The sequence below is a fragment of the Aedes aegypti genome, chromosome 1 (genome assembly GCF_002204515.2).
Source record: "Aedes aegypti strain LVP_AGWG chromosome 1, AaegL5.0 Primary Assembly, whole genome shotgun sequence".
NCBI lineage: Eukaryota > Metazoa > Arthropoda > Insecta > Diptera > Culicidae > Aedes > Aedes aegypti.
Genome location: NC_035107.1, coordinates 282807683 through 282834137, shown reverse-complemented (window position 1 = coordinate 282834137; position 26455 = coordinate 282807683). Strand labels below are relative to the sequence as shown.

Genomic DNA, 26455 nt, shown 5'->3' with positions numbered 1-26455 from the left:
AGCAATATTCTGCCTTATCCTCTCAGGCCTTCCTCTCAGCCTTCTCATCTCCTTTGACCTACTCTCTCAGGGGAATTATATGCCGAACCCTCTCAGGGGAATCTTCTGCCTTATCCTCTCAAGGGAATTATCTGCCTTACCCTGTAAGGAGAATTTTCTGCCTTATCCTCTCAGGGGAATTCTTTGGCCTACCATCTCAGGGGAATTCTATGACGTACCCTTTCATGGAAATAATGTGACGTACCCTCAGGGGGAGTTCTTTGAGCTATCCTCTCACGGAAATTCTTTGGCACAATCTTTCAGGGAAATTTTTAAGCCCACCCTCTCAGGGGAATTCTTTGTCCTACCCTCTCAGGGGAATTCTCTGCCTTACCCTCCCAGGGGAATCATTTGACGTACCCTCTCCGGGGAATTCTTTGGCCTACCCTCTCTGGGGAATTTTCTACCTTATCCTCTCAGGGGAATTCTTTGGCCTACCCTATCAGGAGAATTCTATGCCGTACCCTCCCAGAGAAATCATTTGACATACCCTCTCAGAGAAATTCTTTGGCGAACATTTTTTTTTTTTTTAAGTTTTCTCTAAAACTTTGAAACAGGAGTCTCTTCCACGGATAGATGTCGTATTCATTACGTGGAAATGTCATCGAAATACGTCACATTAACTTATGCTATATTCCACTTGAAAATATGCTATTAGGTTTTCAATGTTTCAAAAATGGTGATTTTTAACAGTACTAATTACACTTTAAGAAATTAAAAAGAAGGATCTTAATGGCCGGTACGCTGATCATAAGTACTGTGCAAAAGGATAGGACAAGAAACGGTCAAGGAATGATTCCGCTACCGAAATTACTTGAGATGTACGCAGCTGAGAAATAGAGCTGATTTCATAACGTCGGTAACGCCTGCCGTACAAATCAAATGGAGCTGTCACTTTTCCTTACGGAAAAATGTTCTGCTCAACTATTCCACAAGTAAAAGTGACACTTGGCTCATACTGGATCAGCTGTCAAAATTACTTTGGTAAAAAAGAGAAATTTTACTTGAGCGCTTTACGTTTCAGGTGCATACTACGCATAAGGAACTTATTGTGACTATTATAGAGGATTTTTTACGGAAATCCATAAAGTAATCCTTATGTTAATGTTCGTATCAAGTTTGATAGTCTGAAAAAAATACTTAACACTACTTAAACTTCTGAAGCAGTTGTTGGTGTTAATTTCTGCAGGGAATGTTTAAAGATTCATTATTATCTCAGAAATAAGAACTCCCTGGATACAGTTCATTGATAATCAAGAGAAATTTCTCAAAGAAAGATATCGAGAATAAATCCTTGATGAATTACGGAAAACAAAGGGCAGAATCCCAAAAAAAAATATCAGAAGTAATGTCTAAATAAATATCTTGCGGATATCTGCCTCAATAAAAAAGTTAAATAATATTTGGAGAAATCATGAAATGATTCCTATGAAACCATTGACAGTATCATTGAAACACTCTTTATAGGAATTCCGAGTAAAATTCTTGAAAAAGTTCAAGATAAAATACTTGAAAGCATCCGTTGAGCAATTAAGAAATCTATGAAGTAGGTTACGAAGAAGTCTCTGTGACAAACATTAGTAAAAGGTTTTGATCTACTTCGTCGCAGGCGTCAATATTCGTCGTATCAAACTTAAAATGTTCCATTACGTCAGATTTCCGAACTTACCAACAATATAGAATAATGGTTCAAGTGTAATTTTGTACAATCTGCCCGGGTTCACCCTCTTGTAACTAAAAACGCAATAAAACTATTGTATTTCGATAAATAACTTCAGTTCAATTATCCAATTTGCACTTTTTCACCGAAATCGCATGGACGAAGGCGTACCGAATGAAATCTCATTAGGGATCGGCTGAGCCACGCCACATTACGATTCATATTTCTTGCACTGGGTACTTATTTACATTAGAAAACTTTTGTACACAGTCACTGAAGTCTTCTTCTTTGTGGTGTTACGTCCCCACTGGGACAGAGCCTGCTTCTCACATTAGTGTTCTTTATGAGCACTTCCACAGTTATTAACTGAAAGCTTACAATGCCAATGACCATTTTTGCATGCGTATATCGTGTGGCAGGTACGATGATACTTTATGCCCTGGGAAGTCGAGAAAATTTCCAACCCGAAAAGATCCTCGACCAGTGGGATTCGAACCCACGACCCTCAGCTTGGTCTTGCTGAATAGCTGCGCGTTTACCGCTACGGCTATCTGAGCCCCACTGTCACTGAAGTATCCCATTCCAATTACACGTCGTAACATTTCTATAATTCACGAACTTTAAGAAATTTGCTCAACGACCGCATATAGGGTAATTTACGGCGTCGGCACCATTAGACGATTATCGGCAATCAAATTTCAAGTGCCAATTACACAGTATTTTTGTATCAAAGATACCAATGAAAACATTCAGATGATTCTTTGTTTTGCGGCTGATTTGGAGCTGCCGAAAAGATTTGCCTGCTGTTCTTATGGGAACGCTGCCGAAGATAATGTGGCTGTCGACAATCAGTGTGTTCGAAGCGTTGTATACACGTTTCCAAAAGTTTTTAAGAAGTCTGTCGGTGTAAATCGAAAAAGGATTGATCAGCGCATAAATGTAAACAGGCAAACACGAAATTTGAGTACGTATGTCAGAGAAAATTACAAAAAATGCGCGGCATCGGCATAGACTGCTGAGAATACGTAAATTTATGTTTTGATGAGGCCAATGAATTGAAAGGAAAATCTACACATTTTATCATGCTATAGGAAAGGGGGGGATATCCGAAGAACTAAATAATCTAGTTGAACATTTTAACATTGAAATGTTGTATTTTAACTACTCACTATATCAGAGTGAATCGTTAGTTGTGAGACGAATAAAAACTGGCAACGATCGAATTGAAAATAGATATGACGAATATAGGAAACCGAAAGTGATAATGTCATTGCCCTATTTCCAATGAACGATCAGGATTTATCAAATTCATATTTCACAATGCGAAAGCCGTCTTGAAAAAGAATTGTTTGGAATCGGTTTGTATCAGCATCATTCACTGAAAAACTGGGAAAATTGCAGGTTCTCCCTGATCAAAGCTTAACACGATGGAAATTAGCACATCATCCTACAAATTAAACTAAGGAGCTCTTGCCTTGAAGGGGAAATGCTGAACTGTACGAGACTAACACCCAGGGACCATCAAGGTAGCTATGAAAGCCAACTTATACTAAAACTCAATATCGAGCTATGCAGAGAACGATCAGCTTATCCATGGCTCATCTATGCATACACACTTGAATGGACCTCAGCGAAGATCGTCCTACAAGATGCACTGCGTGTTGTAAAGAACCACCGCGATATAAACTCGAACCGGATCCATCCCGGGCTGGGAATTGCCAATTGTGTTCACCGTTCATTCTTACCGCCGATGATGGACAAAGAATTATAGCCCGGCGCAAGCATAATTGCGTATTCCGAAGCCGTCGTCGCCTACTGAGCTCTTGTCACGCAAATGTCGTTAAGACATTAAACAAGGGACGCACCCAATCGAATCGTACTAGTGTCGTCGGTGATCTCGTGATGACAAGTGTTGACACCCGGACATAAAACGTTTGGTCATTACGCGTTGGTTGTGTGGGATTGAGCTAATTGAATCAGTACGCAAGATCGGTACTTGAGGCCGGTTATTCCCGTGGGATGACGAGAGGATGACACTTTTTGGGGAAGTCTCATCGATCGGCTGACGTCAATGGTTCCTACGTGAGGTGTTGGAGTTCAAATTTGCGACGAATCATCAATGATGATTGAGGTAGAAAAAGCCTACTGAGATTAGGCTTACCAGATGAAAATTTAAGAAAGGAGGACATTTAGTGTGATTGGCTTTGAAAAAGGAGGACATTGATTTTATTTTACAAAATTGAGAAATGCTCTGGCTACGTCCTTGCAACAGGTTTCATAAACTTTTTTTTCTGTAAATATGGTCATTGGATAGAAATCATGGCTTTCTGTTTAGTAAGCTGACGCAGATGCCATTGATTCTTCTGCAATATCCCAAATGCTAGCAACCCGTATAAAATCAGATATTATCGCACCCAACTGATTCCGGATTTGACTTTAATCCCAAATAATTCACTAGCCATATATTTTTACAGAAATTCAGGATAAGAGTACTCTCGGGGTTTTAACATTCTGGATAACGATACATTAAGGGTAACCGTATTAGGTGTGCTTGAGTTCGAAGTTATAAAGTATAAGCATATCAACAATACTCCGAAAACAATTCAAAAGTAGTGTAATCTTACAAAAATAAAAACAAAAGAAATCTGAAAACATCTCGCTTTTTAATAAGAACAACAGCGATTTGAATAATAGAAGAGTTTAAAAACTTGAAAACTATTGTTTAACCCACTTTTTTTTTAAATTGCATCTTCAACAAAGTTTATTCAAGACAGAAATATTAAAAAAATAACAACTACAGAAGGAAAAGATGTGAATGGCTATCAAATATTATATTTGCTCACTTCGAAAAAGGAGGACATTTTCAGTCTAAGGGAGGACGGGAGGACAAATCCCAGGTCTCCTGTCATTTGACCTGCTTCGTAAAATGGCTCATTTGACTCTGGTTGCACTGGTCAATGCCTACTTTGCCTAAAAACTGACAGCCTTTCTGCACAACTTATCAACAGGTTTGTCTTGCAATCTCAAAAAAGCACTTGGCAAAGGCTGGCATTTTACTTATTCTGTGCTTTGCTAATTCCATTTTCCAAATATGAAAGAAGTGAGATTGAGAACCCAAGCTCTCTGTCTCTCAAAAAATACGTCCCGTTAAACGAAAACTTTAGCTCTGAAATCTCTGGTAGATTTTTCTCTCTCTGGTGCGAAAATTACCATAAACGTGTGAGTTGGGGTCAAATGGGTGCCAGAAGAACCCAAATAAAAAAAAAAACGAAACACAAAACTGTTGCACATGAAAAAATGAAAGCAACGCGTCGTGCATCATGAATGAATGAATGCACCTACCCGACAATGGCAGTGATGCCCCTTCTCTTTTCCGCCCGACAAACATCTTTGTCGACAAAACGACACCGAAAGTGAGGTGTGGAATGTGGGCTCGGTTACAGCTGATGACATAGGCCATAAAACGGTCATTTTTCTGTGTATGAAGTGGCCGCCGCATTGCCAGAAGCATGTTTTGCAAGGTGAGCCCCGCTAAGGTGCTGCACTTCAGCGTTGCCGGGCAGGGGTTGACCTTTGCTATCATCGATGGTAATGATAGGGGAGCGAGAGAGAGGGGCGGTGATTGGAATTCATAATGGATCGCGGTTCGGGCGGCACTTACACTCGTTGCAAGGTGATGGAGCCGGGGAGGTGGTCTTACCTGAAAGAAGAGCAAGAAAAATACAAGGTTTAGTACTAAATCGGATCTGTCATAACGATGTGGAATAAGAAGAGTTTGGCAACACTGTTGCAGGCACTTGTCAAGCTTCAACAAAAGAAAGCGAAGCGATAATGTTCCCAGAAATCAAATATGCATGAATTGAGTGCGAAAGGTGGGAAATAGACAACCAAATCAGGGCCCATAACCCCAGATTGCGAGAGCGAAAACTCCTTATTGTTGTCTTGCTACCCAACTGATGGTCATGATTTGACCGAGAGGGGGAGCGTTCATTAATTGGTCACACGAAGGTGCCTGGAACCAGATAGAGAAAATAGTTGTTTCCCGCTGCGGTCAGGATGCGGCTTGTGCGAAACAGATGAATAAATTATCGACCGAAGAAACTATTGATTTTGTCAGTTGACCGACGAAACTTGCGTTCTCTCGAAATATGCATGAGAGTTGTTTATAACTTTTTGGTTCAGGAAGCTGAGACGCAGATTGCACGATACGGTTTTGAGAAGTAAGATTCGTTCGAATTTCTGGCGATTCCTAATATTCAAACAGCTACCAAACACGAATGCAAATCGGTGAAAATTTGCCAACACTTCCCAGCTTCAGAGCAATCTGAAAGAATCAAAGTAGGCAAACGAGTCAACGACCGACCGTTGCCATGGCTGGGGCTGCTGCGAATGAAAGGTATGTCTTTTTTCTTTCTAGAAATATCTGTTGCACCAGGAAAAACCGCATGACAACCAGCTTTAGCCATGTCCATACCACAGACAAACAGATGTAACACTCGGAATATTTCATCGTAGAGCAAAGCAGCGCTCAATCCTAGTATTTGTGTAGTTGGTCAACGGCTCACTCGTGGCGCTCGTATCGTTCTTGTTCAAGTTTGACGTTTGCACACTATCGCCATCTAGTTTCCAGTTGTCCAAACACAGTATTTTAATATCGGGCGTTAATGTTTGCCGCCTATGGATTATATTGATTATTTCGTCTGTTTGTCTGTGTCCATACACACATTCTCCGTAACGCGACAGATTGCAGCAACCTGGCACAGAGCAAGCCCCCAATCCGACCGACCAGTAGGGTAAACAAGCCTTTTTTGAGTTGCCAGTACATAGAAATTTGTTATTTTTATTCACCTCTTTACCATCGTTCATTCATCCCCCATCGGAACGAATCTAGGTCAACGATCCATTCTAGTACCGCACGCACGCCGACGCCAGTCAAGTCAAGTGACAGTCGACGACGGCGGCGGGGCAACAACGCCGAATCAGACGAAATGTGAGTGAGTGCAAGTGCATGCATGCATGGCCTACTGCCGCCGTCACTAGCCCCTCGTATCTGACAGCTTCTTCCTTCGATGATGGAGGCAGACGACGACAAGGGGACTGCAACAACGATAGGGCTACCATCCGTAGAGTACAAGCAAAGACCTCCGTGTTCGTGTGCAGTTGCCCAAAATTTGATGACACGTAAGTTCATGTAGCAAAATCTAAAAATGCCGTGAAAAGTGTACTGCGATCTGTCAAACTTATGTACCTTTTGCAGTACCAAGGGACCAAATGTATTTTGGTGAAGAAATACTTGGTAACCCTAAACCAGCGACCAGTTGAGTGTTTTAACCATGAAAACAGTCGTATATGAACAAACCGTTTCATACCGAACAACGAGTCGTCATCGGTAGGATCGGTAAAAGGTAATGGAATGTCAGCAGTCTGATCGGTATTGAATATGGTGTCTTCTCAGACCAGAGGACAACCGCATGGAAAGGAAGTGAGAAAATTACATTTTTCATTACATAACCTCATGGTTTGCTTTGCTTGCTTCTGCCCTCTTTCCTCCACACTATCGTTTTCAATTTTATGACTGGGATCTTATCGTGTACGGATTTTTATCATGTTCAGCATGGAGCTGAAAACTCTCATCGATGAGAGAGAATGAGGAGCGTTCCTCGGAGAGGCGAGCGCAAATGTAATTTGCTCATCAACAAGGGCTGCCCTTCGCGCTTCGAATAGAGAGCGACAAAGACGCCGTTGCTCTGGTTACTGAAGTGATAAAAGATAGCATGTCTCAGTCATATCAGATGATAACATCATAGGATGTTATGTTTTAAATCATTCTCAAGTATTGAAGATCATTGAAATCATGATAATCAGTGCAAAATGATACTCGTTGATGATTACACTTCAGAGATTCGAAGATTTTGAATCCTGGTCAACATTTTCTTCTATCGTTTATTTTTGTCGGACCAAAAAACAACTCGCTGTACTTTACTAAAGGACCTATGTAACCTGGTACTGATGCAAAGAGTGAGAGATTTCGATTATGTAAAGAAGTGCTAAGAAAAGATTGTGGCAGATTTCTACGTTATCACTGTAACGTGGATTATTCAGTTGAATTTAACATGCTTCAGTGATAATGGAGAGAAGTGAGCGGAATTGGGTTGACAGGACACGAGTTTTGGTGGCATTGTGAAAGGCAAGAGAGCACGTAAACACCAAAAGGATGGGACGCGAGCTACAGATCTTCTTGATTGATTCACTTTGCGTTGATGCAACTTTTCTAGAAATCTGGACAATAATTTGAAAAGGTCTCAAGAGGTCTTCGGCCACTTTTCGAAAACATTGCTGTTTAGTCCGTTTAAGTCCGCCCACGCAAACTTACACCAGTATCAGGAAGATTAGTGATAGCTCATCCTGATAGTGGTATTGGTGAGCGTGATCAAGTTGAATTGGGCTCAACAGCGTCATGCGAAGCCATTATTTACCAATGTCGATGTTCCCCTTTTCTAATGTTTGTCCAGAATTTCGAATGTTACAATCCCACACTGAGGCAAACATACTTTACAATTATGATTTGGCTTCACAATGATTATTGTGAAAACAAGTTTGATTTATGGTGGAAAAAAATTGTTTCTTAAGTTATTTTATGAATTTATCAAACAACATAAGTAATCACTAGACCGCTAATAGACCAATTCAGTTACCTGCGTAGTAGTGCAATATTGACAAAATTTTCTTTGTTTGCTGTGAGAACTGTCACAACATTGCTTTTGTTTGCTGTGAGAATGCAAACATAAACAGAATTGCTGCAAAACATCCATTTCCTTGTTGGACTGACGTTGACCGAAAGCTCAACGACGTCAAACAAACATCGATACGTTTTCATTCTGAGGTAATCGTCTTGTGTAAGATTGATCGTGCTTTGGTATTCGTGGCAGTTTGCTTGGAGACCTCTATTCACCTTTTTAGGCTTATAGTATGGGCGTAGCTACAGGGGGCAGAAGAGGGCCTGGGGACGGACCTGGTGTAGTGGTTAGAACACACGCCTCTCACGCCGAGGACCTGGGATCGAATCCCACCCCCGAGATAGTCACTTATGACAAAAAGGTTATAGTGACGACTTCCTTCGGAAGGGAAGTAAAGCCGTTGGTCCCGAGATGAACTAGCCCAGGGCTAGAAATCTCGTTAATAAAGATAAAAAAAAAAGAAGAGGGCCAAAGTAGAAACATTTTTTGTTTTAATTTTAAAAAGATGATCTTCAGCATTTATTCTTTTTGTCATGATATTTTTTATATTTCTTGGAGTCCAACCAAAATAAGGCTTCTGCAAAAACTCTTACCAAAAATAATTCCAAGGCTTTATCAATAATCCGCAATGAAGCTTGTGAGTAATTCGGCAAAAAAATGTTTAAAAACTCGAAATGTTTGTGGTAAGCATCTGTTGAGTTATTTTGAAATGAATTCCACTTTGAATTCGTCTCGGGATTCGATGAGAAATAATTTCACCTCTTCACCTATTTTGTTAAACATATTTTCCTTAAGACTTTCATGCAATTTGTTCAATGCCCATTCCAATACTTTACTCTATTATTTCCTCTTTTCAGGGAGTACTTATAATTTTTCAAGAAGTCAAAGATTTTTTTTTTACTTCTCATTTTTTTCTTTTCCTCAAGACATCTCCAAGAATTCATTTATGGAATTCTGGCAAAACTTTTGTTTTTAATGCATGGAATTGATTGGAAGTAACATCCATAATTGCGCCTTAAGATTCCTAATATTTTTAAACTTACTTCAATAATCTTTTGTTTTAGTCTCTTGTAAATGATTCGTTTTTTTTTTCAAATTTATTCAGTAATCCCTCAACATATTTTATTTCACAAATTGATCCTGATAACTTTTTGCCTTTAATTACTCCATGAGGTCTTCCAAAGGCCCCTTCAAAATCCATTTTTTTTTCCTGGAAATCCTTGATGAGATGCAACCTGCGACTAAATAAAATGTTTGTTCGAGGGAACCTATGACAACTTCTCCAAGTACTCTATTAGGTATTCTTCCAAAAATTCCATTTTCCATCTGAATTTATTACACAATTACACCGAACTAGGAATTTCATTGAGAACATTGAGAAGCATCGTTTGAGGCGGGGATTTTCCAAGAAATTACTTCAAGAATTTTTCAAAATTTTTCCGGTAATTGTTTTTTGAAATTTTTACTGTTACTTCTCCACATATTTCTTTTCCGATTAAAACAGATCTCATTACAGCTCCTGAGAAAAAAAAAATCCCCTTTCCCTTTTTCCTCAATCCTATTCATGACACTTTTGATTCGCTTCGGCAGTGAGGTTTCATGCTGCTATTTGCGAAGTTTCAGACGATTTAGCCAATAAAAAACCCCCCATGCCAAAGTGAATCATGGAAATGCCGAAGTAGCTCTGTTATGGTTTTGATTTCCTTCAAAGTTTATCTAAAACATCGCACTATTATTTTTCCAGGGATCATTCCTGTGACTTATCTACAATGTTTTTTCTCAGATTTCCTCCAAATACTGAAACAGAAACTCTTCCATGGGTACATTAGAAAATAGTTCAGACATTTTTGATTGGGGACATTTTTGAGGATTTGATCTAATGGTTGATCTTTAATCTCTAAGAACTCCTCCAAAAATGTATCCCAATAATATTTCGTAAGAAATCACTTCTTAAATTCCTTCCTTAAATTCAAAAAAAATCCTTGTGTTTATTTGTTATTTTTTTCTGAATAGATTTCTTAGGAATTCTCGATAAATTTATGTGGTAATCCTTGGATAAAATTATGTAGGAATCTTTTAAATTATGATCAATGGAATTTTAAGGCGAGGTTCAGGAGATTCTAAGGAAACCCGAGGAGAAGTTCCTACATGAATCTCTGTAACAATTTCGGTAATCTGAAAGTATTTTTTTCATTATTGGAGTGTTAGTTGGTAATAATTCTGAAAAAAATCCTAAAAAGTATGGCGCCTAGAATAGTTATTTATGCAACGAGGTGCAAAATGATGATTTTTTCAGCACGAGTTGTACATTTATCCAACGAGGCTTGCCGAGTTAGATAAATACGACGAGTGCTGAAAAAATCGAGTTTTGCAACGAGTTGCATACAACATTTTTTGCAATTACGAAAAATGCCGTTACAGTTGGATTAATTCATAGAGCATAAACAGATTTCAAAAAAACCCACATGAGCATCAATGTGTAGTAACAACTCAGATTTTCTCAATCAGGTAGGCTGTGATATGATTGTCACAAATTTTGACATTTCCGTTGCAGACTCTATTTTCAGGCTGATCAGGTAAGATGCCGCTTATAATTTTCTAATAATATGAAAGCTATTTTGCATGTGCTGGATTGCCTACACGAACCGCCGCATAAAGCTCCCGCCTTTCTTGAGAATGAACCAACAAATTCTACTGCCTCCTCTATGTCCGCAAGGCGATCATGCTTCAAGCTCCAACATAAAATACCTCACAGTCAACTGACTTCCGATTCGATATTCGTTTCACTATCCAAGCCTGGCTAAATTCGGATCGTCGGAGAATCAGAACCTATATACAATTTCAGCTATATTATAAGTCATTCAGGTGCTGAATTGTCTATAAACACACAAATTGTCTACGTGAACGCTAATCGGCCCATAAAGCTAATAAATCTTTTTTGTAGTGAGCTTTCATATTCTACTGCCTCCTCTACGTCCCATTTCAACTTAGAATCCCTCACAGTCAACTAACTTCTGCTTCTACATCCGAATCTACGATTCGAATCCGAGCCAATTTGGTTCGTCAAACGGATGTAGAATCAAAACCTAGTTGACTAAGTGATTGAGAAATTCAGAACAATAAATGACGTATGGATACAATCCGACGTCATTTTGATAACTTCCAAAACAGTACTGAAAAGTGCTACTTTTCGATACTGATATTAGTGCTGAAAAGTAGCACTTTTCAGCACTGTTTCTTTCGGTAGGAAAAGTAGGCCGTTATGTTGTCCATTTTCTTGATAAAAAGTAGAAAAAGTGATAAAAAGTTTGAAACGGAATTGCAAAAAATAATTTAAACAACGCAAAATAATAAAATAATTTTGATAGCTTTCTCAGAGAGATATTTTAAGAAAATTCTCAGATATATTTCATTAAAAATCTCAAAAAAATTCTTCTGCATTGGAATAAATCTTTACAGTATTCTTGAACATGTATCACAGAGTCTCAAAAACCAACTGGGAGTGATGTGTAAGAAAAATATCTCAACGATATCCCAAGAAACAAAAATATATCAAATTCGGAAGAAACTCTTGAAACAATTTTAATCATCGACAGTTTACCTGAAGAAATCCACAGACGAGTTCCGAATACAATTCCTGAAGGAATTTAAGAAAACATATTCGAAAGAATCTGGAGAAACTGAATGCCTCTGTAAAAAATTAAAAAAAAAAAAAACACTTTGAGGAATCCGGAAACAAATACTTGAGAAATTTGTAGAATAGTTTACGGAGGAATCTGTGCTTCAAATTTTAGTATAAAATTCATTTTCATTGTTTTTAATTTTTAACATTTAATAGGTTACATAATCCAAAAACTGAAACGAAAGCCTGGATAAAAGTTCAACGGAATCACGAGACAATTTCTGAATTTTTTCTTGGAGAAATGTTACGGAAACTTTTCTAGTGATACTTGCAAGAATTCGATAGTTACTTATAGAGCAAATGTTCATGGAACCTATCTTAGGAATCAAAAAAAGCTTTCAAAAAAACTCACTACCGAAGTGAATCAAAAGTGCCAAGAATAGGATCCGGCTCTCTATTTCAAAAACCTGTAATCAAAATATCGCTGAACTTGCATTCTTGTTTGAGCAGTTGCTTTATTAATTGCTATGAAAATTATTTCAAAACGTTCTTCTCAAATTATTTATACATCTAAAATTATGAAATTTATGATACCAGTTTTTAATGATCAAATGTTAAGGCTAAGTAGCCCGTCATTTGTTTTGACAACCATGTTGATTTTTCAACTTCAAGTAATACTGTTTCAGAAAAGTATCACTACTTGCGATTACATGCAGGAAGTATGCTGATACTTTTTCAGATATGTGTTTTCTTCAACTTTGTTCAACGAGTCAGCCACAATCATCAATGCCCAGTAAAAATTTCAATGACGGTCTATTTCACCTTAAATGAAATCAAAACTTAACTGGTTCAGAAGTTACAGCACATGTGAAGGGATATTTTAGGAGCTCTAAGAGGATTTTTAGATGATTCCACAACAGTGAAGATGGATTAGTAAGATGCGTTGTACCTCTTACTTATTATTCTAAACATCAACAATTATCTTTTGGTTTTAACAACAGAGAGCCGAATCATATTCTCTGCGCTTTTAATTCACTTCGACAGTGTTTTTTTTTTTTGATAGCTACTCAACTTATATTTGGCCACAACTAAAGTACTTTTTATTACAAAATTTTAGACAATTCGACCGGGTATCATTCCAAATGAATCATGGAAGTGCTGAAGTAGCTCTGCACCATGTTTGCAGACTGACAACCATGATAATGATACACGGTTCGATCGAAACGTGTATATTTCCGTGAAATGTAATACACATAATTGAAGCGTACAATACCATGAATATTTACGTCATATGGCATGTAAACTTCAATTATATGTCCAGCAGGAACCTGTGAGATTACGTGACATATAACACAATTTTACTAGATTTTAGACCTAAATTTCATTTTTTTATGTTTATATCGCATTAATTAAGTTTACATGACGTGTAGGCACGTAGATATTCGTAGATATTCCAAAATGACAATAACTCACGTAAATATGTCAGGTTACTGATTTTTTCTCATGTTTTGTATTTCGGTTTCGGAACAATACATTTATAAGAGTCTGTTGTAGAAAAATGAAGCAATTTGATGCAATCGTTTTTTTTAATATTTTTCCAGGCATGACCATTGATGTCTCTGGTACTACTCTTGCCGTATTTTGACTTGACTTCAAAAATCATCATATTGTAATTTTATAATTTCTTGGAGACATCTCAACCGATTTATATGATTTTTGGAGCTGCTTTTTGTTACCTGACATTACATATAATATTTTACGAAAAATGAGCTTAAAACAAAATGGCGGCGAAAGAAATTTTGTATTAGAAATGTCAAACAATACCGGAATAGCATCAAACCCAGATGATCAATGATCAATATCGGCACAGATTATGTGGTACAATAACAAAACTGCTGGTAGAGGGGTTAATTAATGTTTACCACTACCATATTTTTTGGGAAAATCAATAATTGTACATGCATGTGTACATGTGTACATCTGCATGCAACTTCACAAACGACAAATTACCTAAGTAGTTGAGGTAAACTTCGCTGAATTCTCACATGTTACATTGATACCAACAGCGGCAAACATGTCGGAATTACAGTCACTCTATTCACAGTCAGGCGAACCGAAAATTCTAAGAACTGGCAACGTGGAAATCTCACTAAAATCGCTGGCAAACGATCAAAAAGTTTAAGCCTTCAAGTGAATTTTTTGTTTGAACAATGACGAAATAATATGTTTTCTCAATCAAACAATAAGTTTCATTGAGGTCAAATTTCGCCGAATATTTTTGAACTGCAATTTGTTTATAATACCAATGAAGTTTTGTAGCTTTTTACTGTAATGCGATTATTATTGATTATTAATTATTGTTTTTTGTTGGTTTAAATAACTTTATGGTCACAATACTGCCCACCAAATCAAGCACTATCTACCTGTCACGTTCTATTGGCTCCGATTCGATTGGCTCCGTCAGACTGTGACTGTAGTCGGTATCCAAACATGGCTGTCACAATAACCGGCTTGTGCTCCTATTCACAACTTAAAAGGCACTTAGGAGCTGTTTATTGATTACGTAAGACAATTATTGGAGTTTTGTAACAACCCCCTCCTCCTATGGTATGATTTTTTGAATTGCATGTAACAAATCTCAAACCGCCCTCCCTAAATAGCCCCTGACGTAATAAATGGACAGCCCTATATCTACAGAAATAATGAATGTCTCCTATTTTAAAACTTTGTGCTAATGCACAAAGTTAAAATAGAAGTTACACTGTCTATAGATGCTTCTTCCGAAGATGTGTGCATTACACTCTCACAGATTTTTCACAATAAAAATATTGAAATGGTGTGTACTTAATACTTTCCTGGGTTTGAGGCTACATGCAAACCGTAAAGGCCTAAACGCAATGATAGCGGAACGGCAACGGAAAGCGAAATCGGTTTACCAGCATGAGCTACAACAAGCTTGCCGACTCAGTGTTGGTTCACTTTCATTCATTGACAGCTCAGTCGAGATGAAGTGATTCATGCTGGCGAACTGGTTCCGCTTTTCGTTGCCGTTCCGCGATCATTGCGTTTGGGCCTTAAGTATAAGAAATTTTGAGTAATCACTGAGGTGCCTAATTGTTTTTAAAATGTACTATATTGGAATCTGAACAATTTATTCTTGAAAACGGACCTATTCCTGAAGAAATTGTCTACATGCAGGCAGGCTATGATATTCATTTTCAAAGTTTGTCTTAAAAATAGATTATATCAATTTCAAGAGTGTTTTCACCATTTTAGAATCAGAGAAGTGGATGGGGCCTTCCTTAGCCGAGAGGTTAGAGTCTCATCGTACCTGTCACACGATATACGAATGCGAAAATGGCAACTTAGGAAAAAAAAGCTCTCAGTTAATAACTGTGGAAGTGCTCTTAAAACACTACACTGAGTAGCCGGCTCTGTTCCAGTGGGGCGTTAATGCCAAGAAGAAACATTAAGTGGATAGGCAATTTTCTTTGTAGCTAAATAAATTTATTCTAAATAGTTTTATACTACACTTCGGCTATATGAAAGACAATAACAAAACTGGAAATTTGTTTAAAATATCTCAATTTCATTAAAGAACTTTTGAACAGCTTAATCGTAATTATTTTGCGTGTATTTTAACAAATCGTCTCAACAAATCGAACAATTTTGATTCTATTTGAAAAATAAGCCTGGACGCTTGATCTCTCAACTTATATCCAAACACTATTTTCGTGGTGGAATACATTTATATTTTGGAAGTTTCAGCATCATAGAAATTTGATATCTTTGGCCATAAAATGTGCAAGTGCAAAACATGTTTACCGTTTTGTCTCAAATTATGCATATGGCTCATATTCCCTACAGTGGCAATTGCAAAGGTGAGAATTGATGTTTCCAGTAGTTTTAAATGTAGACGTCTTGAATTATAGAAATATTGATCATCCTGTTGAGAAATTTGGTTGGTTTTCTTAAAAAAAAATCGCTTAAAAAACGGGTGTTCGGAATTTAAGCCAAAACGGTGCTTGAGAGCCTATGCAAAAAACTCTTGAAATCATTATTTCCCTGCAGAGTTACAGTTGCATTAAGAAAGGAGGATCTCCCATAGTCTTAATCATGTTTTGTCGCATGGTGATCAATTTGGCTGGGAATTACAAGAAAATGAAGTAATTGACCAAAAAAACTAAAAATGTATTGTAAAATTACGCACAAATATAAAGCCCTATAACAAATATATTTGCCAGTAGAACTTTCTCGAAGAACCAATAAAGTCTGCGTCATGATCACAAAGTAAGAACATCAAAGAATGTGTACACGTGTCAGATATTGAGCAGTAAGCATGACCACGCAACAGCCGCAGCACCATTTTCAACCGATTTATTTCTGGTGGATGGAATGTGATCATTACAATTCCAGATATAAGCTACAGTTGGTTTCTTGTTTTTATTTGCGATAATTTAGCAAATTAGAGTGTTATTGCGCTGAATGCACTTCTGATTCATCTGACACCGGTATGGACTCTGATCGGCGTTGAGCTGTTGAGCGAGAATTGTCGATTTCTTGGCGTTGGTTAAAAGATCATTTTGTTCGCGTCTTTTTTCCCGGTTATGGGCGATTCGAAGACGGACGAAATCTCTTGGGGAATTCTCTTATAGTTTAGCATAATTAACCGTATTTATGCTTAAAATGGACTGGTACAGTATGGTTTGACGTCATAACGACTCTGATGCTTAAATCAGGTTGCAAGTACTCCAAACTGAATGACTTTGAAGATCTCTTGTTTAGTTGTTTTCATTTTTGAAAAGCAAATTTAGCAATTCAGAAAAGTGTGAACCAATTTAAGGAGCTTTAAACCAATTTGAAATGCTAATTTGGAACCAACAATGTTTTAACACTATTTTAATCAACGAATTGATACACGTCCCATCCATTACACCAGTGGAGCCCATGCTGTGGCCCTTAAAGCCCAAGGATGTGGCTCTTTTGGATTAATGACAACGATTAATCAGTTTTCGAAAATAAATCCATGTTATAAACAGAAACGGAGAACAAACGTTTGACCGCGCATAATTTAAGAGAGGATCATTAATCGGGTCTATTGCGTAAGGTTAGTTTTCATGCAAGAAAGGTTTAAGAGGTGAAGAACATGGGCAATTTCATGGGATTCATGCTGATTCGAAAATTGTCGATTTCCCATATACAGCCAACTCTTCTTACTCGATATTTAGTTGGAGAACCATAGTAAAGTTGATTTTCATGGCTAACTCGATGGACCCTTGGATCGCATTTGCACTGGTTTTATATTCTAGAACTCGATAATTCCCTAACTCGATGGTCCCTTAAATATCGAGTTATGGAGAGTTGCCTGTATATCAAAGTGTTGCGATCAGAATTTCTCGAATAGTAAATAATATCTAAGTCATGTTCGGAAATTACATGCAAGATTAACCCACACGTGTCAGATATTGAGCAGTAAGCTTGACCACGCAACAGCCGCAGCACCATTTTCAACTGATTTATTTCTGGTAGATGGAATGTGATCATCACAATTCCAGCTACAGTTGTTTTTTTTTTTTTTTTTTGTTTGCGATAATTCAGCAAATAAGAGTGTTATTACGCCGAATACATTTCTGATTCATCTAAAACTGGTATGGAAACTGATCTGCGTTGAGCATGAATCGCAGATTTCTTTGCTTCTTAGCACTGATAGGAAGATCATTTTGTTTTCGTCTTTTTTCCGCTATATGCGATTCGAAGAGGGATGAAAGCTCTTAGGAAATTCACCTACAGTTTAGCATAATTAACTGTATTTATGCTTAAAACGGACAGGTACAGCATGGTTTGACGTCATAACGACCCTGATGCTTAAATTAGGTTGCAAGTACTCTAAACCGAACAACTTAGATGTTCTTTTGTTTTGCCATCTTCATGTTGGAAAAGCAAATGTAGTTGTTCAGAAGAGTTTGAATCAATTCGAGTAGCTTTAAACCAATTTGAAATGTTAATTTGGAACCAAAAATGTTCTAACACTATTTTTACCAACGTATTGATACACCTCCCATCCATTATAAGAGTGGAGCTCATGCTGCTGCCCATGAAGCCCAAGGATGTGGCTCTTTGGGATAATTAACAACTATTTATCAGTTTTCGAAAATTAAACCCCTTTTTAAAGTAAAAGCCGGAGGACAAACGTTTGACCGCGCATAACTTTACAATAGGTCATCAGAATTCAATCGGATCTATTGCGTAAGGTTAGTTTTCATGCCAGAAATGTTTTAAGGTGAGGAACTTGATAAATTTCATGCGATTATTGGTAATTCCATTTTTTTATGGTATCTCGATATCGAGTTAGAGAACCATTCATGGCTAACTCGATGGTCTCTATTGGTTTTGATCAAATGAAAACATCACAGTAGGCATACTAACGTTTGCCGGTTGACAGCAAATTATTGTGTAAATATTATTGAAATTTATTCAAATCCCAAATATAAATTAGCTTAGGTGTCATTGTTTTATATTATTGATAGGGGAGCCGAATCATTCTGAATGTTTTAACGAATTCATGATGATTTCTTAGGGTCCAAGTTAGATTGAAACTTTATTACTTTTTCAAATCGACGTAAGTAACTTTCGTACGGTTTTGAGAAAATAAATTAAGACGAATCAGAACCTATCTTTTTAAATGGTTTTTAAATTGATCCCCTCTTTAAATTTTTTTCGACTTGTAAATCGCTTAAATTTTTCATGCAATCAGCTTGCTTCAAAATACTAGGTAATTTCTATCGTTTCCCACAAAAATTGTATGACAAAATTATAAACTCTTTTCATGCAGTTACTAGCGACGGTTTTGTACCAGTGTAAAATCGACTCAAGTAGTGTTTTGTTTTGACTCGTGGTAGTAGTAGTAGTAGTGGTTAGGTAGCGAAAATTGAAAATTTTACTTACGCTGTTTTGTAAATTCTGAAATTTAACGATCTAAAAGAGAAAAATCTAGTTGGTTTAGAGGGGCCCAGATAGCCGTAGCGGTAAACGCGCAGCTATTCAGCAAGACCAAGCTGAGGGTCGTGGGTTCGAATCCCACCGGTCGAGGATCTTTTCGGGTTGGAAATTTTCTCGACCTCCCAGGGCATATAGAGTATCTTCGTACCTGCCACACGATATACGCATGCAAAAATGGTCATTGCCATAGTAAGCTCTCAGTTAATAACTGTGGAAGTGCTCATAAGCTGAGAAGCAGGCTCTGTCCCAGTGGGGACGTAACGCCAGAAGAAGAAGAAGAAGAGCGGAATATTTAGAATTTCGACTGCGAAACACGTAAGTTGAATAAGTAAGTTTGTTTAGTTTTCTGACTTGAATCTGTTTGTATAAGTTTTCGAATTGTCAAAACTGGAAAAGCACACTGCTATTTTATTAACGAATATGTTTTTTTTTAACGAATGTTTTTTTTTCCTTTTTTTTCTTGTCAGTTCTTCTTCTTCTTTCTGGGATGTAATCCCTCTGGAACAAAGCCTTTCAGCGCAGTGTTCTTATGAGCACTTCCACAGTTACCAATTGAGAGTTTTCATTGCCAATTGACCATTTTATGCATGTGTGGCACTCTATGCCCTGGGAAGTCGAAAAAATTTCCGAGCAGATTTCGATGGGACAGATGGTGGACAAGGGGCCAAACAAGATTGGGGAGTCAAACCTTTGTGAGTTTGTTTGTTTAAAAAAAATAATCCATGTAAAAAAATCATGTTTACACAACAAATCTCTAACTTCTTCTTTAGGTGTCTATGCTTTGATAAAAACATATATTTTTCTTATAAAATCAGCATAATTTAATGTACAGTCAACTCTCCCTAACTCGATATTGGAGGAACCATCGAGTTAGGTTGCTCAGTGCCGATAGGATGTAATACAGAACAGATAGTATTTCATTTATCAAAATGTTGTTTATTAACATTTATTAAATGTTGTCAACGAGGAATGAGTTGTTAACTTGTACTATCATGGTCATAATAATCAAATTTATTAACTCTTGGAGGAGGTTTGGAACTTTTGATCAATATATCAAGTTTTCGAAGTGACGAACCCGAACAGGAAGAATCAAATAGAGTTATAAAGGTAAACTTGCACATGAAATAGAAACAGATAGCATCGAGTTAGGGAGGTATTAACTTACAAGGGGATCGGAATATGCTAGATTGAAGGAACTGCGCAATCCACCGAGTTAGAGGAAATACCATTATTATTTGCAAGCCCGATGTCAATGCCAGAGAAAAATATTTACTTTTTTCATTCGTTATCGAAATAAACGAGTACCAAAAGTTTTGCCCTAATCTATCTTTTATTTAGAAAAGATGGTCACGAGTTGGCTTAGCAATGGAACAACCGTTCTGAACAATGCATTCACTATTGTTTATACCAAAGGCAACGACATGTTTATGTAGAAGAAGTGAGGGTTAAGTGGCCCAGACAACCAGAATGCACATGTAACGAAATCACCTTTTGTATTACGCGATGCTTATATGTGCAAAGTTTCACGTAAAAGGTGTCGCGAGAAGGCCTTATAGAGACAAAAGTGGATGCGATGTATGTGCATATTTTATATGATACAAAAAGCATGCTATGCGATTCTGTAAATTTTATTGGGAACTTATCTATACTCTTATGCGACCTAATTTATGATAACAAAGTTGATTTGACAGCTTCTACGGATCGATCTGACTAACTTTATACAAGTATACGGGATGAAACGAAATGTACACATGAGCTCATAAAATATCGTTTTATGCGATTCATACTTTTTGGAAATACATCGATCAAGCGATTTCAAGCACCATTTAGTACGGATGTGATGCAATTCATATGAATAAACGACTTTGTTTGTAACTGTTATGCGAATTCTTGGAGAATTTTTTAATTCATCCCACTGCCGATAAGTTGATTCTGAGAAACCAATTAGGAAATTCCCTTAAGGTGAAACTCCTTTGAATCCATTAATAACTGTATAAAAGTAGTGGTACACAAAAAATGTTCTCCTATTTGTTGGTAATAGTGAAATTATAATTGATAAGACGTTGTTGCCAGTAATCGCTACTTCAATTTGAGTCTTTTCTCCTTCGACTAAATAAGATTGCTTGATGTCGTACATAATCATCAACGTTTCTGACAGCCCTGCAAGCGAGCTGCCGGCGTAAAATTAGAAAAATAAAAAAAAGCGAATTGCTGTGATCAAGTGATTGTTTTTAGCACGGTTTGGTGAAATTTTAAGTTGTTTTCATCCGAAATCCACCAGTAATTGTTTTTTAATTAACAAGTAGTGACAGTAAACTGTGTTGGAGGTTCTACGTTTAGCGAAAGTGGTAAATCTCGGCGGAAAGTGTTCTTCGTTTGCTGGTGGATAAGTGTAAACAATTGTAGCAAAGTTAAACGTCCGTGTTGAAAATTAGCACGGTTCATGGAATTTCCACCAGCTACTAGTGTTAAAACTACGGAAATCGTAAGGTAATAGTGTTCTGATGTCTCGTTAGCAATTTGGGAGTGAACTTAGTGTAGGTAAGTGAAATATTTTGAAAAATAATGTGGACTTCCAGAAATGTATTCGTATATGTGAGGAAGCCATTTTCACTGCCATGACAGGGATTCCTCCCTATATGTCCTTAAATATCAATAGATGACATGTATTGAGAGATCTTCTTGAGTTTCTGATGAAGTCCTTGGGTATATCTTGTAAAACTTTTCAGACAGTCTCGAGAAACTCGAGACAATCTTTAATGAACTCCTGTGACTCTATTATTACTTCTTCCCGGCACTTTTGATTAACTTTCACAGGAGATTTTTTTTGGATATTTCTTGATAGCTACAGGGCTCATATTTTGCAACAATATGGAAAAGGTATTCATTATCGGCAGATAAAGATATGTTTGCCAAATTAAGTGTAAGTGTACAGAATGAAAATTTTGGGTTCAAGTTCCGCAGTCAACATAATCTTTTGGCACAATGTTAGCCCAGAAAATCGCTGCGCACATAGGAGCTATAGGATATCTGTCCTATTATGGAGGACCTATGCACGGTGTTGAAACTTTAATTTCAGTGTCCAAAACTTAAATATTGTCATTGTATTATAAGCTTAAATCCATCTGATATCACTAGTCGCTAGATAAGAAGTTAATTTGTTGACTTATGTATATCCTACAATTTCGGTGCCTAGTAAATAGATTTTCCACTAACTTTCACTAATCCGATACAGTTTTGATACATTGCCTCACTGTGATCATCTTGTTTCATAGATTTTGCGTTGGCATGTTTTACAATTTTGATTCGTTTTCGTGATTTGTCGTTAAAACATCGTATTTTTCAAACATATTCATAAATAAAATAAATCAGACATTAAAGATAAAAAGAAATCTTTTGTTTGAATGAAGGTTTTTTTTGTAGTTACATGAATATTATAATTAAGAGTTTTAGTATGTTATAAACAGATATCACAATAATGGGAAAAAACTTTGCAGCATATGATTTTTCTCAAAATATACTACAACATTTATCGGTTAACCTCATCAATAATGAACTGAAATACCTCCCATACATAATTATTCTATACTTCAAAATTCACAATTAATGGTATACGTTACGTAGATAGAGCTCCGGTTAAATATATTGCGTCTTTTTGTTGCATCATTCAAAACTGTTCCTTTAACGAAAAACGTTTCATTTTATATCGACTTATAACATAATACTAAAAACCGAAGATCATGATTACTACGATGGTCTCTTCAAACAACTTTCCAAAGAATATCCGTCGCATGACTCTATATATCCATGAGTCGTTCCATCCATTATAAAATCATTAATGCTCCATATTAGTCAAACTCGTCAGTAAATAAAAACAAAGTGATCAATACCGAACTGTAATCCCAACCAAAGTCAATCATCTCTGTTCGGGTATCAGTTCCCTGCTGTGTAACAACAATCTGGGACCGATATTGACGAACAACGTACCACATAATAAGGGACAACCCACCGAGAAAGGAATTACATATCCCTTTTCACACTTTACGGGCACACGCCCGTGTCCGTTGACCTCTACGACCCGACAAAAACATCCCAAAACATCAAAGCAACCGACCCTCACCACATTGTTGTTCAGCCCTCCCAGCTTTATTATGCCTACTAGGCATCCCTCGAATCCTTCTTACCTGCTGTTGAAGAGTGATTCCGTGCTGTTTCGCCTTGCACCAAGCCTACTTCTGCTCCTGTTTCAGCTTATCCCGGAAAATTATGTAATTATTATCCTTGAACTGACACGCACCGTTTTTTTTTTTGTATTCTTTTTCCAGAGGATAACTTCCTTGTTTCACTCACTCACTACCACCACAAGTCACACAAACAATTTCCTCGACTTCGAATAGAAGTGGAAATTCTGTTGATTGAGTTGGAATTTGGCTTCTTGGTCGTATATTTTTGCACTGTTTTCGTTCACACACACCAAACGTAAACCGAAAAATTCGACTCTAAACTTCGATGAACTCCCTGTTTCTTCCTTGAGTGGTGGAACCAGCCACCGCGAAAAAGGAGAGTCAGAAGATCACTCGCCACACACTTGCCCAGAGCTCCCCTAGAGCACTTTTACTTTTGCTGTTTGCGATTCTAGGGGAATGCTTTCGTCGTTCCCGATATGTGGTCCCGGGTTTTGATTCCGGATTCTGGGTTCGAATTGGGTCCGTCACCGATTAAAAACCTGTAACTTCAAGGGTCTCAAGTTCTGTTTTGGGAAATTTCAACACCACCCCGCGATTGAGCGACTCTAAAAACGATAACACCGTACACACAATGTATAAAACTGGGGGAAGAGGACTTCAGGAACCGAACCGATCTTAAGTAAATCTATGAATGTAACTGAAGCTTCCTCTAGATTTTTGCACGGTTTTACACAATTCCCCCACCCTGGAATGGTGCCGTCTCGCTCGCACCCACCTTGGCGTGACTGTTCTCTCGCATCTTCTAACCGAAAAACCCGCGCTCGATTGCTCGCTCGAAACTCAACTCTCTTGCTTCTTCCTCGTTATTATCCGTCCATCCATCTATCCAACAAAAACAGCAAAAACTACATAAACTATAGCCCATACCTTTAGCTCGTGTGCACTTTAATGCCTTATTATTATTGTCCGCTTCTGTGTTGTCTGACTCCGCACCGCGCGCGCACATCAGTCCACGAATTGCTGGATGATAAAAACGTGCGAGCTTCAATCGAAACTCTTCTCCGCGAACGACGCGTGTGTCGAGATGCTCACAGCCACGGTGCTCCACAGGGCGTTATTATCAGTCAAAAAAAAAAAGAATTCTCGCGGAACATTACTAAAGGACCTATGTACAAATGAGAGATTCTCTCCTCTCTCGTTCTCTTTCGATTATAACAGTGGAATACTAATGATTTTGGGAAGTTTTTCACTATAGATCGAAAGTCAATTCCCTTGACTAGCGTTTCATACAAAAACGCAACAGAAGAGGTTAATGTGACTCAGTTATTAATGAAAGAGAAAGTAAACAAAGAGAGCCTCTCAATGTTAGATAGGTCCTTTAGTAATGTTTCGCGAGAATTTGCCTGGTAGAGTATCGAACAATGCTCATTTTTCAGTTAACGATCGCTTGATCATGAATCATACCCATCAGGAAGATCATAATCATGCTCATTCACAAACTAATTTTAATCCGTCGGGTAGCCGTTCGAATCTTTCAATTTCGAATGTATCTACCCACGGTAAATCCTTTGCCGATATCGTAGCAGGAAATTCGAACTCCTCCCCTGTTCGATCCATGGGTACCCATTCTACTTGTTTCAAATCAAATGGAAAAAACCCTACCGCCACAGGTAACTCCGCTTCTTCGTCTACCGGAAATTCCAATGGGAAATCACATGACATGTCTGCCTCTGATTTTAATTTTCTAACTGAACAATTGAATCTAATGATTGATGCAATGTTCAAAGCCACCACTATGACTGAAGCAGTCCAAGTAGGTGTAAAATTTACAAATCAAATTGTTATTGGATTACGTTTTTCTAATGGATCCAAATAATAATTTAAATATTTTAAATTGGAATGCTCGTTCTCTGAATGGTAAAGAGGACGAGCTGTTTAATTTTCTTACAGCTAATAACGTGCATATAGCAGTTATTACCGAAACGTATTTAAAACCTGGATCTAAACTGAAAAGAGATCCTAACTTTTTTGTTTATCGTAATGATCGACTTGATGGGGCATGTGGGGGAGTTGCAATCATCATTCATAGGCGTATAAAACATCAACTGTTTTCTTCATTTGAAACTAAAGTTTTTGAAACTTTAGGTGTTTCTGTTGAAACACAGTTTGGTAAATATACTTTCATAGCTGCCTATTTGCCTTTTCAATGCTCCGGGCAGCAAGTTAATTTGCTCCAAACTGACTTGCGTAAATTGACTCGCAATAAGTCAAAATTTTTTGTCATTGGTGACTTTAATGCCAAACATCGGTCATGGAATAATTCTCAAAGTAATTCCAACGGCAGAATTTTATTTGATGAGTGCTCTTCAGGATATTTCTCAATTCAATACCCTGATAGCCCCACATGTTTTTCCTCTTCTAGAAATCCATCTACGATTGATTTGGTCTTAACCGACTCTAGTCATCTTTGTAGCCAACTGATTACTCATGCTGATTTTGATTCTGATCATGTCCCTGTTACATTTCAAATATCCCAAGAAGCGATTCTCAATCCTATCAGCTCCACTTTCAATTATTTACGAGCTGACTGGAATATATATACAACATATGTTGACTCTAATCTTGATGTTAACATTTCTTTAGAAACTAAACTTGATATTGACAATGCTCTTGAAACTTTAACAAATTCCATTGTTGAAGCCCGGAGCATTGCAATTTCAAAATGTGAAGTAAAATTTGAATCCGTGATTATAGACGATGATCTTAAACTTTTGATCCGTCTTAAAAACGTGAGGAGAAGGCAATTTCAACGCACTCGCGATCCTGCTATGAAAATTATATGGCAGGATTTGCAGAAAGAAATCAAGAAACGTTTTGCTCAATTAAGAAACAAAAATTTTGAATATAAAATTTCTCAATTGGACCCTGGCTCTAAGCCCTTTTGGAAATTATCTAAAATCTTGATAAAACCTCAGAAGCCAATACCGGCATTGAAAGAGGAAAACAAATTATTACTAACTAATTGCGAAAAAGCTCAAAAACTCGCTATGCAGTTTGAAAGTGCGCACAATTTTAATTTAGGACTTACAAGTCCAATTGAAAATGAAGTTACTCAGGAGTTCGAAAATATTCTCAATCAAGAGAACGTTTTCGAAAATGCCTGGGAGACTGATTTGGAAGAAGTGAGAACTATTATTAAAAAATTCAAAAA

The 26455-nt window shown here is 37.4% G+C and overlaps 1 protein-coding gene across 2 annotated transcripts in view; it reads right to left on the bottom strand.

Moving 5' to 3' along the window:
• Positions 1-23946, bottom strand: part of LOC5569887 (elongation of very long chain fatty acids protein AAEL008004) — a 222093-nt gene extending 198147 nt beyond the window's left edge. Inside the window, exon 1 of one of the 2 annotated variants that reach the window (XM_021837997.1) lies at positions 23242-23946. The gene's annotated coding sequence lies outside the window, so the exon portion shown is untranslated. The remainder of the gene's footprint in view (positions 1-23241) is intronic. The other variant, XM_021838001.1, reaches the window with a different exon arrangement.
• Positions 23947-26455: the final 2509 nt, after the last annotated feature.